Below are 13,346 nucleotides of genomic sequence, written 5' to 3'. Positions count from 1 at the left end.
TGGCTGGTTTTAAAAGCAACTCATTTGCAAAAACTTAAAATCAAGAGGGTCAAATCAAATATTTACACTTAGCAAATTAAAAACAGTGTGCAAAAAAATTGCCTTGTCTTTAAACATTATCACCAATTATTTATATTACAGCAGCACCCAGCAGAGATCCAGACCCCACTGCGCTAGGTGCTCTACATACATATAGTGTCAGGTACACCCCTGACCCTTAGAAATTAAAGTCTTAACAGACAACTGTGGGAGAAAAGAAGTGTTATTACTATCCTCATTTACAGAGGGAAACTGAGGCATGGAAAGGGTAAGGACCCAGTTCAGAGCAAAGCACTTAAGCACAAAATAAAGTCCATCCCTTTTCAGCATACTGCTTCAGTGCTCTGCTGAATCCAGGGCCAAGATCACACAGGGGGTCTGTGGCTGAGTTGGGAACTGAGCCGGGATCTCCTGCATCACAGCCCTCAGCCTTCACCTTACTCTCTGACTCCTGGTATATTCAGCTGCAGCAACAGGAAATAATATTGGTACATAAAGAACATAAGAGCTGCCATACTGAGTCAGACCAATGGTCCATCTTGCCCAGTATCCTGCCTCTGAATTGGCATGCAGTGCCACTGGCTGGCACCACACCCACCATTTCCAGATCTCCCCCATTTTTAGGAAGTGCCTCAGAATGTACCATTTGGGATGAACAGCTCCTTTTCAGGGTGGCGTGGGACCAGACACACCTAGCCAACAAGCACACAGCACCCGTGCTGAGGTTTTGCTCCCTCCCCAGAATGCTTCAAAGTGACACAGTCCCTTTTCAATGACGAGTTTCACCTTGGCCAATTCTGTTAGCTGCTGGATGGCATGAAGCTTCCTATTACAAACAACATGTGGAAGCTTAGACTAGAACCCAATGTTAGCTCCCCACAAAGAGCAACAGCCCCTGAAAACTATTAGTGAATTAAATCAATGTGACTAGTCTGCTGTCCAAAACACACACGCACACACACACACACACACACGAAAGAAAAAGGCACCTAGTTCTGTTCACTTAGACGTCTGCTCACCGTTTCAGCACATATCTAAATCAGTCCGATGATAGGATGCATAGTGTTTGTGTGAGGAACCTATAGATATATGAAACCATCATTTGGAGTGTTCCAGCTCCTGGAGTGCCAGACAGAGCCTCCAGAGGGGCCAACCCAATAGACTACAACAGTAATGGCTACCAGCACCCTCTGACAATTTCCTAGCATGCATGGAGTCACTAGGGGGGACAAAACGGAAGAGGGAGGCTTCTCTATAGGGTGATCAGGACAAGTAGTTTGCTGGGACAATGCTGAGCCCAGGTGGCCCTGCCCTATGTGGGAGGGGGCAGCCTGACTCAGAGACAAAGAGATGAGTTCAATGTCAGTGTGGGGCTGTTTGGGTTTGGAGCCGAGCAAGAATCAGAACAGCTCAGGGAGTCTCTGATTAATCTCCCTCCCACACCCATCAAAGGGAGACTTGAACTACAGAGAGATTTAGTGCAGGGTCAGGCAGTTCCAGCTCCGGATAGATCAGCATCCAGAGAGGCAGAAATCCCAGTGCCAGCTATCAAGAGCCAGCCAAGGCTCACCCAAGACTCCAGGCCAGGGAGCCAGAAGAGGACCCTGCAGCACCCAAGGGTGAAGACACCGTAAGAGAACTCTTTGTTTAAGCTAGCCAATGTTCACAGCGCTGCAGCACTCGTCTCTGGACTCATCCTCAGTGCGGTACCTTCCTGGGCAGGTGCCAGAGAAGGAACTGAGGGGTTGGAAACAGTTCTGAGTTTTGGGAAGTGGAGAACTTGTTGCATTGTTAATGTTTAGTACTTTTTAGTGAATCCTACCCTTTCCAGCCCACATCCTATTTTCCTGCAAGCCCACCAATGTTATATGGATTTTGGTGTGCCATTTCTCCACTGGGGTTTGTGTTGATGTGTTTTACTGTTTCCTGAGTACTGGGTTTTATACTCCCAGCCCGCCGTGTTACCATTATTCATTTTCCCAAGGGACAGCATTTCTATGTGTCTCTTGCACAGCGACGAGTCACACCAGGGGGAAGCACCAGGCATCACAGAAAAGAAACCCAGGATACAATTCATGCAAGGAGAGGGGAGAAGTCATGCCAAGTAGCAAGAACCACAGTGGAGCCTCCAACTCGGAAGAACATGCAGGTTTACCAGCTGCGACGCATACACATAACATCAGAGGTAACACCACTGGCTCGGAACGTAGCACTCCAACTAGTGCAAAGAGTAACCACTGCCGTTAGCAATCAGTAACAGAATTAGGGTTGTTACCTTTGGTGATCCTGCCTCTAAGGGTCGGCGATACACAGTGTAGATGACAGAGACGGTGGCATTTCCAACCAGAACTCAGGACTCCTAAATGTATTTGCATACTGCTTTACACTAATCTCAGCTCTAGCATGGGCACAATCATTCCTGCTCTGTGCCTCAAAATGCATCTTAATGAATTATACACATTTTCAGGTTGCAATGAAAACGTTGGTTTGCAAGGAAGAGAGGATATATTCATACAGGCACATGAAAAGCTAAGCGGGAGAGCAACTGGCGCGGATTACTCATCGGTCTCCACAAGAGATCATCAGTCCCATTTTTACAGGGAACAAGCACTTTTTGGCACTGGAGAACAGAGCGTTCATTCCACTGCTTGGGCTCTTCATTGGGTGCAGCTAATTGTTGGTTTTACAACCAAAACCCTGTGTTACTGCTACTAAAATGGCAGATGAGCTCAAGTCTATTCACTGTTCTCCCCACTCCCAACCAACAGCAAACTTCGTGAAATGTGGTTCCTTGTTTTCAACGCGTCTCACAGATTTGCTCCAACTTGCCTGACAGCCATTCCATTCTTTTTGGGCCCAGTTCTGCAATCCTTACTCACCCAGAATAGTATCTGACTCCATGAACAGAACTTCTACTCACACTGTCAAGCACTGCTCTGCATGAACAAGGGCGGCAGGTAGGACTTCAGCCCATTTAGCCTACCATACACCTTTTTCACTGCTTGCAGAAGAGCTTCTCGAACACCTCCTGCTATCGGAAACAGGCATGACTATCTCTGCCCTTTTCTTCTGACAACAAACTCAGCTTCTCTCCCTACTCCACTTTGTTTCTCTCTTAATGCATTTATAATATATTTTTTATTTCACTCAAAGCATTTTGAGTTGCAATATGTCAATTTTATGGTCTAATCCTATAACTCCCAACATAAGTAATCTTTCCTTGACTTTGAAGTGACTTCACACATAGGTTTTCTCCCTTCAGTATGACAGTTGCAGCACTGGACTCTAGGGCCAGTACCCCGCAAAAAAAGTACATATATACTTAACTTTACTCAGGTTGATTAGACTGGCTCTACTCCTGTGAGTGAAAAAATGCATGCTTAAGTGCTCGCAGGATCAGAGCCGACATTTGAACTGAATCTGCTTCTGGCGTAGTTGAAAAAAATGAAAGGAGATTATGAAATTTTAATCTAAAGCCAGTCCACTGCACAGGACAGTTACAGGGAGAATAAAGCAACAAAATAAATAACCTGAAAAGATTTGTGATGCACAGCAATACCATTTTAACTAAGTCTAGCTGTTATGAAATAATATGCTATTAATATTCCATATACTAAGGATAAAAATCCACCTATGATTTGCAAGGAATCTCAGTTTAACAACCACATGCATGTCTCTGAGACAAACCTCAAAATGAATAATCATGTTTGTGGCTCAATACCATGATTGTACTGCAACAGCTAATAGAACAGCTTTCTACAACGGATATTTAGATTGAATTTTAGAATTATAATTATTATTATTATTATTATAGGTGGAGCTGGCAGCCGCATCTGCCTAATGTTTGTGATCATAAGACCCTGTTTTCAATTGCTCGTAAGTTTGACAAAACTTTAACCATTTGTGTTTAAATTTTACATGCCAGGTATCTGCCTCAGGCAGTTTATTTTTGTGAGCTCCATGACCACCCTCACTGGGCAGCATGGAGCAGGAAGCCATCTGATTTGAATGCAGAAAGGACAAGAGTTGGACAGGGGAGGGCAAGTAGTAGATTGGCACAAGGAGTCTGGTGAGATTGGGACTGGAGGCACAGGGGGAGGGGGTGTAAGAGAAACTGGGCCTGGAACTAGGGTTGCCAATTTTGGTTGGCTGTACTCCTGGAGATTTCATCACATGACATAATCTTTAATTAAAGATTAATCTTTAATTCCTGGGGACTCCAGGCCAATCCTGGACAGTTGGCAACCCGATGGGGAGCTCGAGGGAAACAGGAGATGGATGAGGCAGGGGTGACACTGAGCTCAGAGGAGGAGCTGGGAGAAGGGGACTCAGACTGGGGCTGTTGAAGACACAAGGTGGAGAGTAGGAGCTGAGTAAGGATGCTGAGATTGCACAAGGAGCTGTGGGAGACGGCCGGGCTGGACAAGGAGACTGGGACTAGGAACCAGGGAGAGGGGAGACTGTTGCAGGAGGAGCCCAGAGGGGGAGACAAGGACTGGGATGAGAAGCCTGAGGAACGCAGACTGGGACAGCAAGGAGGATGGGGCTTGAACAAGAAGCCAGAGGTAGGGCAGAGACAGGATCTGTCCCTGTCCCAGTCAAGAGCCAGGTTGCAAGAGACAGGGCAGAAGAGGTCAAAGGGAAATACATTAGAGCCTGTGCCCACTAGAGCACACTCCCTTCTAGAACCTGGAAAGGAACCCAAGGTTCCTGAGTCTCACCATTCCTCTGCTGTCAGCAACCACCTGTGAAACCCACTGGCAAAGTGTGTATCACATTCCCCGCTAGTCCAGATAGAGGATGACAACCTACTACTGCTACCACCTACTCCAATAGCTCAAGTAGCAAGGGTCAGTGCAGTGGATCTACAAGTTCCAACCCTGCTGACGAACAAAGGGGGAGTCAAATATGACCTCACGTGATGGAATTGGTTTTTACACTTTGCTTTTCTAAAACCTAGGGAATTACACACCAAACACTGCACTAAAGGAACACGATTGAAGGTTACAAATCAACCACTCACAAAGGTAGGAAATGGCCTCGTTAAAGGTTGCCTGTGCAACATTATTTTGGCCTCCTTGTGTGTATGTATACAGTACGATATAGCATTTAATTACTTATTTGTTCCACAACATCCCTGCCTCACTCAGTGCACTGAACGAACCTGCCTTGGAAATGAATCAGGATTGTGTTGTGAAGGACGCTGTTGGCTGCAGAAACAGTGCTTCATTTTTGGCAAAAGTTGGAAGGTGGCAGGGGATGGCAGGAAGAGAAAGGACTGACTCATGGTGAGGGCAGTTGAATGCTGACCTGGAAAGCTGGATTCTAGCCCTGTTCCTATGCAATGCTTGGCAAGTCACTTCAACCAAACTTTTCACACAGGGGTCACGAATTGTGCGTTTCTCATTTTCTGGGTGACAACTTGATACCCAGGGTTCTGATTTGCAGAAGCGCTGAGCACTCACGGCTGCCACTGAAGTTAATGGGAGCTGAACTGGAACATACAAAGTGCTAAATAATGCTAATACTCCGAAAACTCAGGTCTAAGCTTCTCAGAACAGGTACTGAAAATTAGTGGATACTTTTGACCTTATTCTCTCTACACCTCTGCTCCCCATCTGTAAAATGGTGTAGTACCACCCCTGCGCCTCACAGCGGTGTTGTGAAGTTAAATTCAGTAAAGTTTGTGAAGCACTGGGATGCTGTAATGATGAGCGCCATAGAAAAGCCCATGAAGAGTCTAATAATTCTGCCTTCAGAGCAAGATTTGATTAGTGTGCAGTAGGGCCCCACTTTGAACAATGAGGATAACACAAAATATTGAATAGCTGCTCATTCTGTGAGCTACCTCCATTCTGTGCACTGAACGCGGCAGGGAAAAAATAGTATGTGATGGTGTAATTAAGGACTGTATCACAACGCATGCACACAAGGTGGCAAACTAAGGTTGCACAAGCAATCTTAATCATGGCATTTCCTAGCTTCCAAATGGCTGACTTCTCATCCTTCATAATGTTCTTCTAACATAGCGTTATGTGTAAACTCAGGGCTTGTCTACATTACCCACTGGATCGAGAGGTAGCGATCGATCCACGGGGGTCGATTTATCGTGTCTAATTGACCGCCGAGTGCTCTCCAGTTGACTCCGGTACTGCACCAGAGCGAGAGGCGCAGGCAGAGTCAATAGGGGAGTATCAGCTGTCGACACACCGCAGTGAAGACACCACGGTGAGTAGACCTAAGTACATCAATTTCAGCTACGTTATTTACGTAGCTGAAGTTGCATAACTTAGATCAATCCCCTCCCCAGCAGTGTAGACTGGATCTCAGAATCAGGTCATTTCTACAGAATTTTGAAGTGTAACAGAATTCAAAGACAACCATCATGTGTTTGGACATAATAATTTCTTCCTGGTCAGATTCTTCATCAAGATCAATTTCAAGATCCATATTTACTTCATAGCCTCAGTTAATTTTTTGTTGGCAAACTTATGTCACAGATAATCACCACAAGGTGAAAAATATAAGTGGATTTCAGTTTCTCGCCAGTTCAAAAACTTCATTCCCATTAGATGTTAAACATCTGCTTTTACTTAATGCTAGTCATGCACAGCACTTCATATTGTGTCTTTAAAATAAATTGCATGTAACCTAGCAGAAAAAATTGGTTATACTGCCCTTCAGTTCAAGACTGTCAGTCTGAGCGGTGTCTCTTTTTTTTTTTTTTGGGGGGGGGGGGGGAGTTACCTGAGAATGTCAATTAACTGCTTACTCTTTGCTTGCGGCGAAATTTGATCTACATAGTCACAAATATAATTTCCAGATAGATTATTTAGATAATCTAGAAAAAAGAAAAGCCTGTCACCTCCAACTTTAAACCTGCTGCACATTAAAAAGCACAGCAGGGGCTGTCTCTCAACAAAATATGTCAGCCCTTCACATCTACAGCACATGCTGCTTTTTAGACGATATTAAAAACTATACAAGAAATAACCTTTTTTTAAAGCCTGCTCAGAAGTGACAGCCAATATTGAAACAGATCTTTGAACTAGGCAGAGAACACGTGAAGCTGCATCACAAACTAGCAGCAGATCTTCCCCCACTTTGGCTATCCATTTAAATGCACGTGCTGACCGTTTTTCTTACTATATTGCATCTTACAAGTAAAGCACCCAGCTTTCAGTGGGAAGTGTTTGACCCACTAGTCAACATGTTCTGTGCCCAACTCGTAAAGGAGTGTGTCCCAGCCCCTAACAAAGGATGAGGTTTGTACACAACTTCACTTGAGTCTGGCTCTTAAGCGAATGATGCAGAGATTCCTAAAAAGCGTCTGTAACAAACTTGCATCCCTAGCCTCTGTTTGCCAGAAGCTAGGAATGGGCAACAGGGGATGGATCACTTAGTGATTCCTTGTTCTGTTCATTCCCTCTGCAGCATCTGGCATTGGCCACTGTAGGAATACAGGATACTGAGCTAGATGGACCTTTGGTCTGACCCAGTATGACCGTGCTTATGTTCACTATGGATCAGACTCAGAGGGAGATGCAAAACACTCACTGCCCAGGGAATTACAAGTGTGTGCGCGCGCATGTACAGACACACTCCCATCCTTCCTTTCCCAGTCCTACATGCTGACCCCAATTTTCAAACATGGCACTTCCAAACTGCCCCTCCCCACATCTTAAATGGGCATTTTACCAGCCTAGGTGCCCATTCGAGGGCTAGATTCTTTCCTGTGTCAAGCTATGTTTGGTGCTGGAAAGTGGAGGCGCCCGTCAGAGCTCCCTGGTCCTCAAGCTGTGCCAACGCCAGCTAGAGCAGCCTAGAGACTGCTCTACTTTGAAACAGTTCGCTATGGTCCCTAGGGCACCATACAACAAGTGGAAATTAACATAGGAGAGTGGGGAACAGTGCTGTGCCCTCACTGTAGATATGGTGGAGGTCTGAGCAGGAACCTGCTGTGTTTAGATGTTCAGCCGCATGTGTGTTCTCTCTGTTCTCCCTGTGCGCTGCCCCAGCTCTGCGCAGACAGACAGCACAGCAGATATCGAGCAGACCACCCAATGACCACAAGATCCATCAAGGTAAGAAGGCACCAGGCCAGATTTATTGTTAACGAAGCACAGTACTAGTATCCCGCAGACTCTACCAGACCGCTAATACATGTATCCCCATAACAATGGACCTGCTCAGTGAACGGAGGGACTTTCCGTTCCTCCCTAGGCTAGACAAAAGACATTCCCTCTGAGATACATCTTTATACCCCAATACAAACAAGTTACATACTGCCCCTCTGACATAGCTTCTCACTGCCCCCGATGTGGCTAATTATCACCCATCATCTCGTACATCTTGGCTTGATTAAAACATCTCTATCACGTACTGTCATCCTGACCTTATGTTCTAGGAGGGGGTCAGTGTGTTCCTTTATCCTTAGGGAACATTTTTGTACCATACTGGATATCAGGATGTTCTGGTACCACTTGATATCAGGATGTGTTTGTGTGAGCACTCTGTGCCCAGCAGTTCTTAGGAATGTGTATTTCTGCAATATCAGCCCTTTTCTTGCCAGATTCTGCATGGGTTTAGTAAGCAATTTAATTTCCTTTTCCTAAAAAGGAAAATCATTTTTCACTGTAATAAGAAGAAGAAGTTGACCGACTACAACAGTACAAATATGCTGCATTATTATAATCAGTTACTTACCAATTTCCTTAAAAATGGGTATCCAATCTATGAGCTGAGGTCCTACCTGCTGCTTTACTGCTCTCCACCACTTTTAAATTACTTCTTTATGACACTTAGTCATAGATTTTCTGACTTGGAAGATGATACATTTTGGAAGGACTAATCAGCAACAGAACCATTTTACAATGGATCAATGTTTTCCTTCTACAGCTGTAACTTGCCTTTTTAAAATCCTTGCTTTTTGGCCATTAGATTAATAGAGTTTTTCAGGCATATTCAGACACCTTAAGATTACAAAAATGCCTAACAACTTTAAATAAAAATCTTACACATAAATACTTACTGCTGCCTACATTTCAGCAATAGCAATCGTAAAAGATTAATTCGATTCGTGTGTCTATTAGAGATCTACATTTTGCACAGATCTATAATCATTTGCTATGTAATTACAGTAAAGATTTTGAGAAGCAGCTAGTGCTTCTGGGTGTCTCCGTTTTGGAGTGCCCCGTTGATGACTTAATGGGGTCTGATTTTTCGGGGTTGATTAATCAACACTTTCTGAAAAATCAGGCTCCTTAGGAGTAACCGGTTTGTCACCCAAAAACAGATGCACTCAGAATCACTCGTAGGGGTGAAGTGGGGGCGGGCCTGTGGCAGAGTGGGGAGCAAAGCATCCCCATGGCAAATTACAAAGTAGGTGCTTCTGCTACACCACTTCTGCTGTCACACACAGTCCCCTCACACACACAACTGACCCACCGTTATAGACAAGGCCCTAAACTTCTTGCATCAGAAAGTGTCCTGCAAAGACAGAGCCCTGAGTGCAGGCAGAGTGACCAGATGTCCTGATTTTTGTGTCTTTTTCTTATATAGGCTCCTATTACCCTCCACCCCGTCCCGATTTTTCACACTTGCTGTCCGGTCATCCTAAGTGCAAGTAAAAGTGAGCATGACATTCAAACCAACCGTTGCTGTGGCTAGTGCAGAACAGTAGTTACCCTTTTATGACCATAGACAAGGAATATTTTCCTGCCAACATTTGAAATTTAAGATTTGGCCCAACCAAAATGTTACAGTCCAGCTAACATCACTTCTGAGCACTATAGCATGCAGGGGGGAGGAGGAGGAGATGCTTACACTTTAGCACACAAGTAACTCATCTCCATTTTGTAGCAGTTGTGAATGGATTTGCAATGCAAAACTAAGCAGAAGATATTCTCAAGCGAACCTTTAATTCACTGTAGGCTAATTGGAATTGATTTCAAGGCCTCCGCCCATGCCACATCATTAGCACACAGTACACGTAAGACCCGGGATAGGCTGCACTATCCTTGAAACTCATCAGGATTTTGTACCCAGAAGTTTTGTGATGGGGAAGGGAGTACCAGAAGCCCATCTTGTACATTGGCTTAGAAAACATAATAATCAGAACCCAGAGAATGAATTTCACTATTGCTGTTTTTAGCTCAGAACTCTATGACCAATCCCAAGCATTCAAAAATGAGTCAGGCCCGCAAACCATGACGTTGTTTGGTTTGGTTTTAATAAATAGTTGGGGATCTTTACATTGACCTTCAGGGTGCTCCTGTCTCACATTTTTGATTTTTTTCTCTGCAACCATGAGAACTAGGAACTTGCAATTTTCAATTAAAGATGTAACTCTGACGTTCTCTTTTTTCTCCAGCAGCTGGAACTCTAAGACAACACTAAACATGGAAAGACTCACTATACTAGGGCAAGAGATGGCCAACACTGTACTGGAGGGCAAACTGGGGGAGGTCTGAGGATGCTACAGATGAAACACCTGTAGTACGTTGGGACTAAGTATTCACAGTGGGAAACATTCACCTTTGTACAAAGAGACAGCACAGGCCTATGCATCCCTATACCCGCACTGGCACCTTCCTTCCCAAAAGCTGGAGTGAAACAAGTGGGCCTTGCAGCACAACTCAGACTCCCCACTGAACAGCACGTCCCACATTCCCGCAGGGCATTCTTCCTATCGGAGGCCTTCTGGGTCCCTTGAGCTACAGCACTGATGTAATCACTGGATGTACACAAAAGGCTTCCTTTTCCCCAGGGGCGGCTCTAGGCACCAGCAAAGCAAGCAGGTGCTTGGGGCAGCCCATTTGCAGGGGCGGCAACTGGCAGAAATCCAGCCTGGGAGATGAGATCCAACAGGGGGCCCTGAGAGCTGGAGTTCCTTGGTTAGCTCCCTGCCTATAGAGCCAGCCCTGGAGCAAGGAAAGAACTACATTTCTCGGCATTCCCTTGGTTGCTATCAACAGGACAGCGGGGGGAGTATGGTAGCTGAAACCCCATGCTGCAGCTTGCTGTGAATGGAGCACTCACTGCTAGAGCAGGGTGGCACTGTGAATGGGGACCAAGTGTGCCCAAGGAGTAGAAGGCTTTGGCCCAGATATTCCCTTCAGAAGACATCCCCAGACTGGCTTAGGGATACTGGTGTGACCTCACCTTGCAGCCCACAAAGAAGGAATTAGGTGGACAAAATGGACAGTGCCCCTCTCTGTCTGAAGCCTCGCAAGGGAGGTACGTGGATCCCACTAGAATTTAAAATGAAAAGTAAGGGAGGGGAGGTTCTGGACTTGGGCAGCTTTAGATACAGTACCAGGCATGTAGGAGGATTTCCACTTCTGAGCCACGGAAGCAGAAATTGACTTTTCCTTTCCAGATGTAGTTAATATTCAGAAAGGGAATCTAGTACCTGCCTTCCAGATTTGAACACCTCAAAATTCAGGAGTGCTCAAGCTCAATTTGAGCAGCTCTTACTTCATTTCTCCCAAATCAAATATACTGATCCACTGTAACTTGCTGTAGAATAAAATTGAGCAAGAAATGCTTCCCAGTGGTTTTTAGGACTGGAACTGCTATTTTCAACAGCCATTGCCTTTTTTTTTTAAGTTGTATTTGTTTAAAAGGAAGACAGTGATATTGCATTGGCAAATTCCCCACAGAAACAAAGAGTGGAACAAAAGAATAATAAAGGCACCTCAACTTTTCCTCATTTATGGAGGACAGTCTTATAATATGCATCCAGATATCCTCCGATCACACAAGCTGAAAATTGTTCCACTTTACTGCAGTTCTGTAACCATATGGGAGCCAATCCTGTCTGTGTTCTGTGCACATCCAAAATTCCTGCTGAATGACCCACCCTGGGAGCAAGTTACCAGTGACCAGGGCTGGGGCGGAAGGAGAGTGCAGGTGTGGGGAGGAGAGCCCAGGGCTGGGACAGCAGGGGGTGTGGGTGGAGGAGGCAGAGCCCAGGGGTGGTGTGCCAGGGGGTACGGGTGGGCGGAGGCCCAGAGTTGGGTCAGCAGGAGGTGCAGAGGGGAGCTGGGGGGCGAGGGGACAGCCAAAAACTTTTTTGCTTGGGGTAGCAAAAAAACCTAGAGCCCTTCTTTTCCCTCAGGACACAGCGGATTTGCTCTGATGAAGCAGACCCATTCAAACCACCACATACGTTAAAAGCCAGGCTGGGGAGAATCTTTCAACGACTCCTACAGGCCTAACAACTTTACAAGGCACTAGCAGAACTCAGGGTTGCCCTGCTAGGGTTATCGCCTCGATATCCTGCTAACACAGCGCTCTAACTACAACAATGTTGGCACTTAACATGGCCCTCCTTCCATCTCTGTAGAATTCCTGAAACCTGCAAGTAGGCCTGAAAAGGGAGGCCCAGACACGATGCAGATCATGTTCCCAAGTCAGTCTACAGAACCACAGGCCTCCCTCTCAAGAAAGGCTACTTCTCCGTCTGGCATCTCTAAGTGACTCCACAGACGATAAACGGGGCCTCAAGTTCCCTTAGGGCACACGTGTTCATTTTCAGGGAATCCGTAAAGCTGTCAAAGCTTGTCATTTATTCATGGAGCAGCAAATGTCATGGGGGCCGGAGCAGAGAAGGAGCTTCAGAAAAATGGCATCATTTCCATGGTTCTCTCCCAACACGTATTACCAAAACACAATAGAAAACCAGAAAAGTGGCCGTTATGGTGCCCAAGGTAGGATCTAAGAGGTGTTTCTCCAAGTCAGACAAATGGCCCAGATGCCCACACTTCACTGGACAAGTCATCACCTTATTCAAAATGATGGTGCTGCACAGGGGCGCCGGAACAGGAGGGACCGGGGGGCCATGGCCCTTCCACTTTTTACAGGCTGTTAAGGGCAAGTGATGGGGGGAAGGGGGCGGAGAGAAGCAAGTGGGGAGCAGGGCCTCGGGGGAAGAGGCAGGGTGAGGGTGGGACCTCAGGAAAGGGGCAGGGACCTCTGTACAGTAGGATTGCCAATTTTGCTTGGACATATTCCTGGATGTTTCATCACATGACAAAATCTTTGATGAAAAATTAATCTTTAATTCCTGGAGACTTCAAGACAATCCTGGAGACTTGGAAACCCTAGGCCTCAGGGAGAATAGGCAGGGCGGTGGCAGGACCTTGACTGGGCCACCAGTGACACACACAAACTTTTAAGGACCTTGCCCCTTTTAAAGTATTTAGGTGTTGCTGCACTCGGCATTGCAAACCCTAACTGATTTAGGAGCCTACGGGTATGTATCTATACCCCAAATGCTACAGTGGTATAGCTGCAGTGTAGAC

General features: G+C 45.8%; 1 protein-coding gene across 1 annotated transcript in view; it reads right to left on the bottom strand.

Moving 5' to 3' along the window:
* GPC3 (glypican 3) overlaps positions 1-13,346 on the bottom strand; it is a 278,345-nt gene that overhangs the window by 248,097 nt on the left and 16,902 nt on the right. The window lies entirely within an intron of this gene.

Source organism: Chelonoidis abingdonii, chromosome 8, assembly GCF_003597395.2.
Source record: "Chelonoidis abingdonii isolate Lonesome George chromosome 8, CheloAbing_2.0, whole genome shotgun sequence".
NCBI lineage: Eukaryota > Metazoa > Chordata > Testudines > Testudinidae > Chelonoidis > Chelonoidis abingdonii.
Note: the sequence above shows the minus strand (reverse complement) of the source record. Positions and strands in the feature narration are given on the sequence as shown.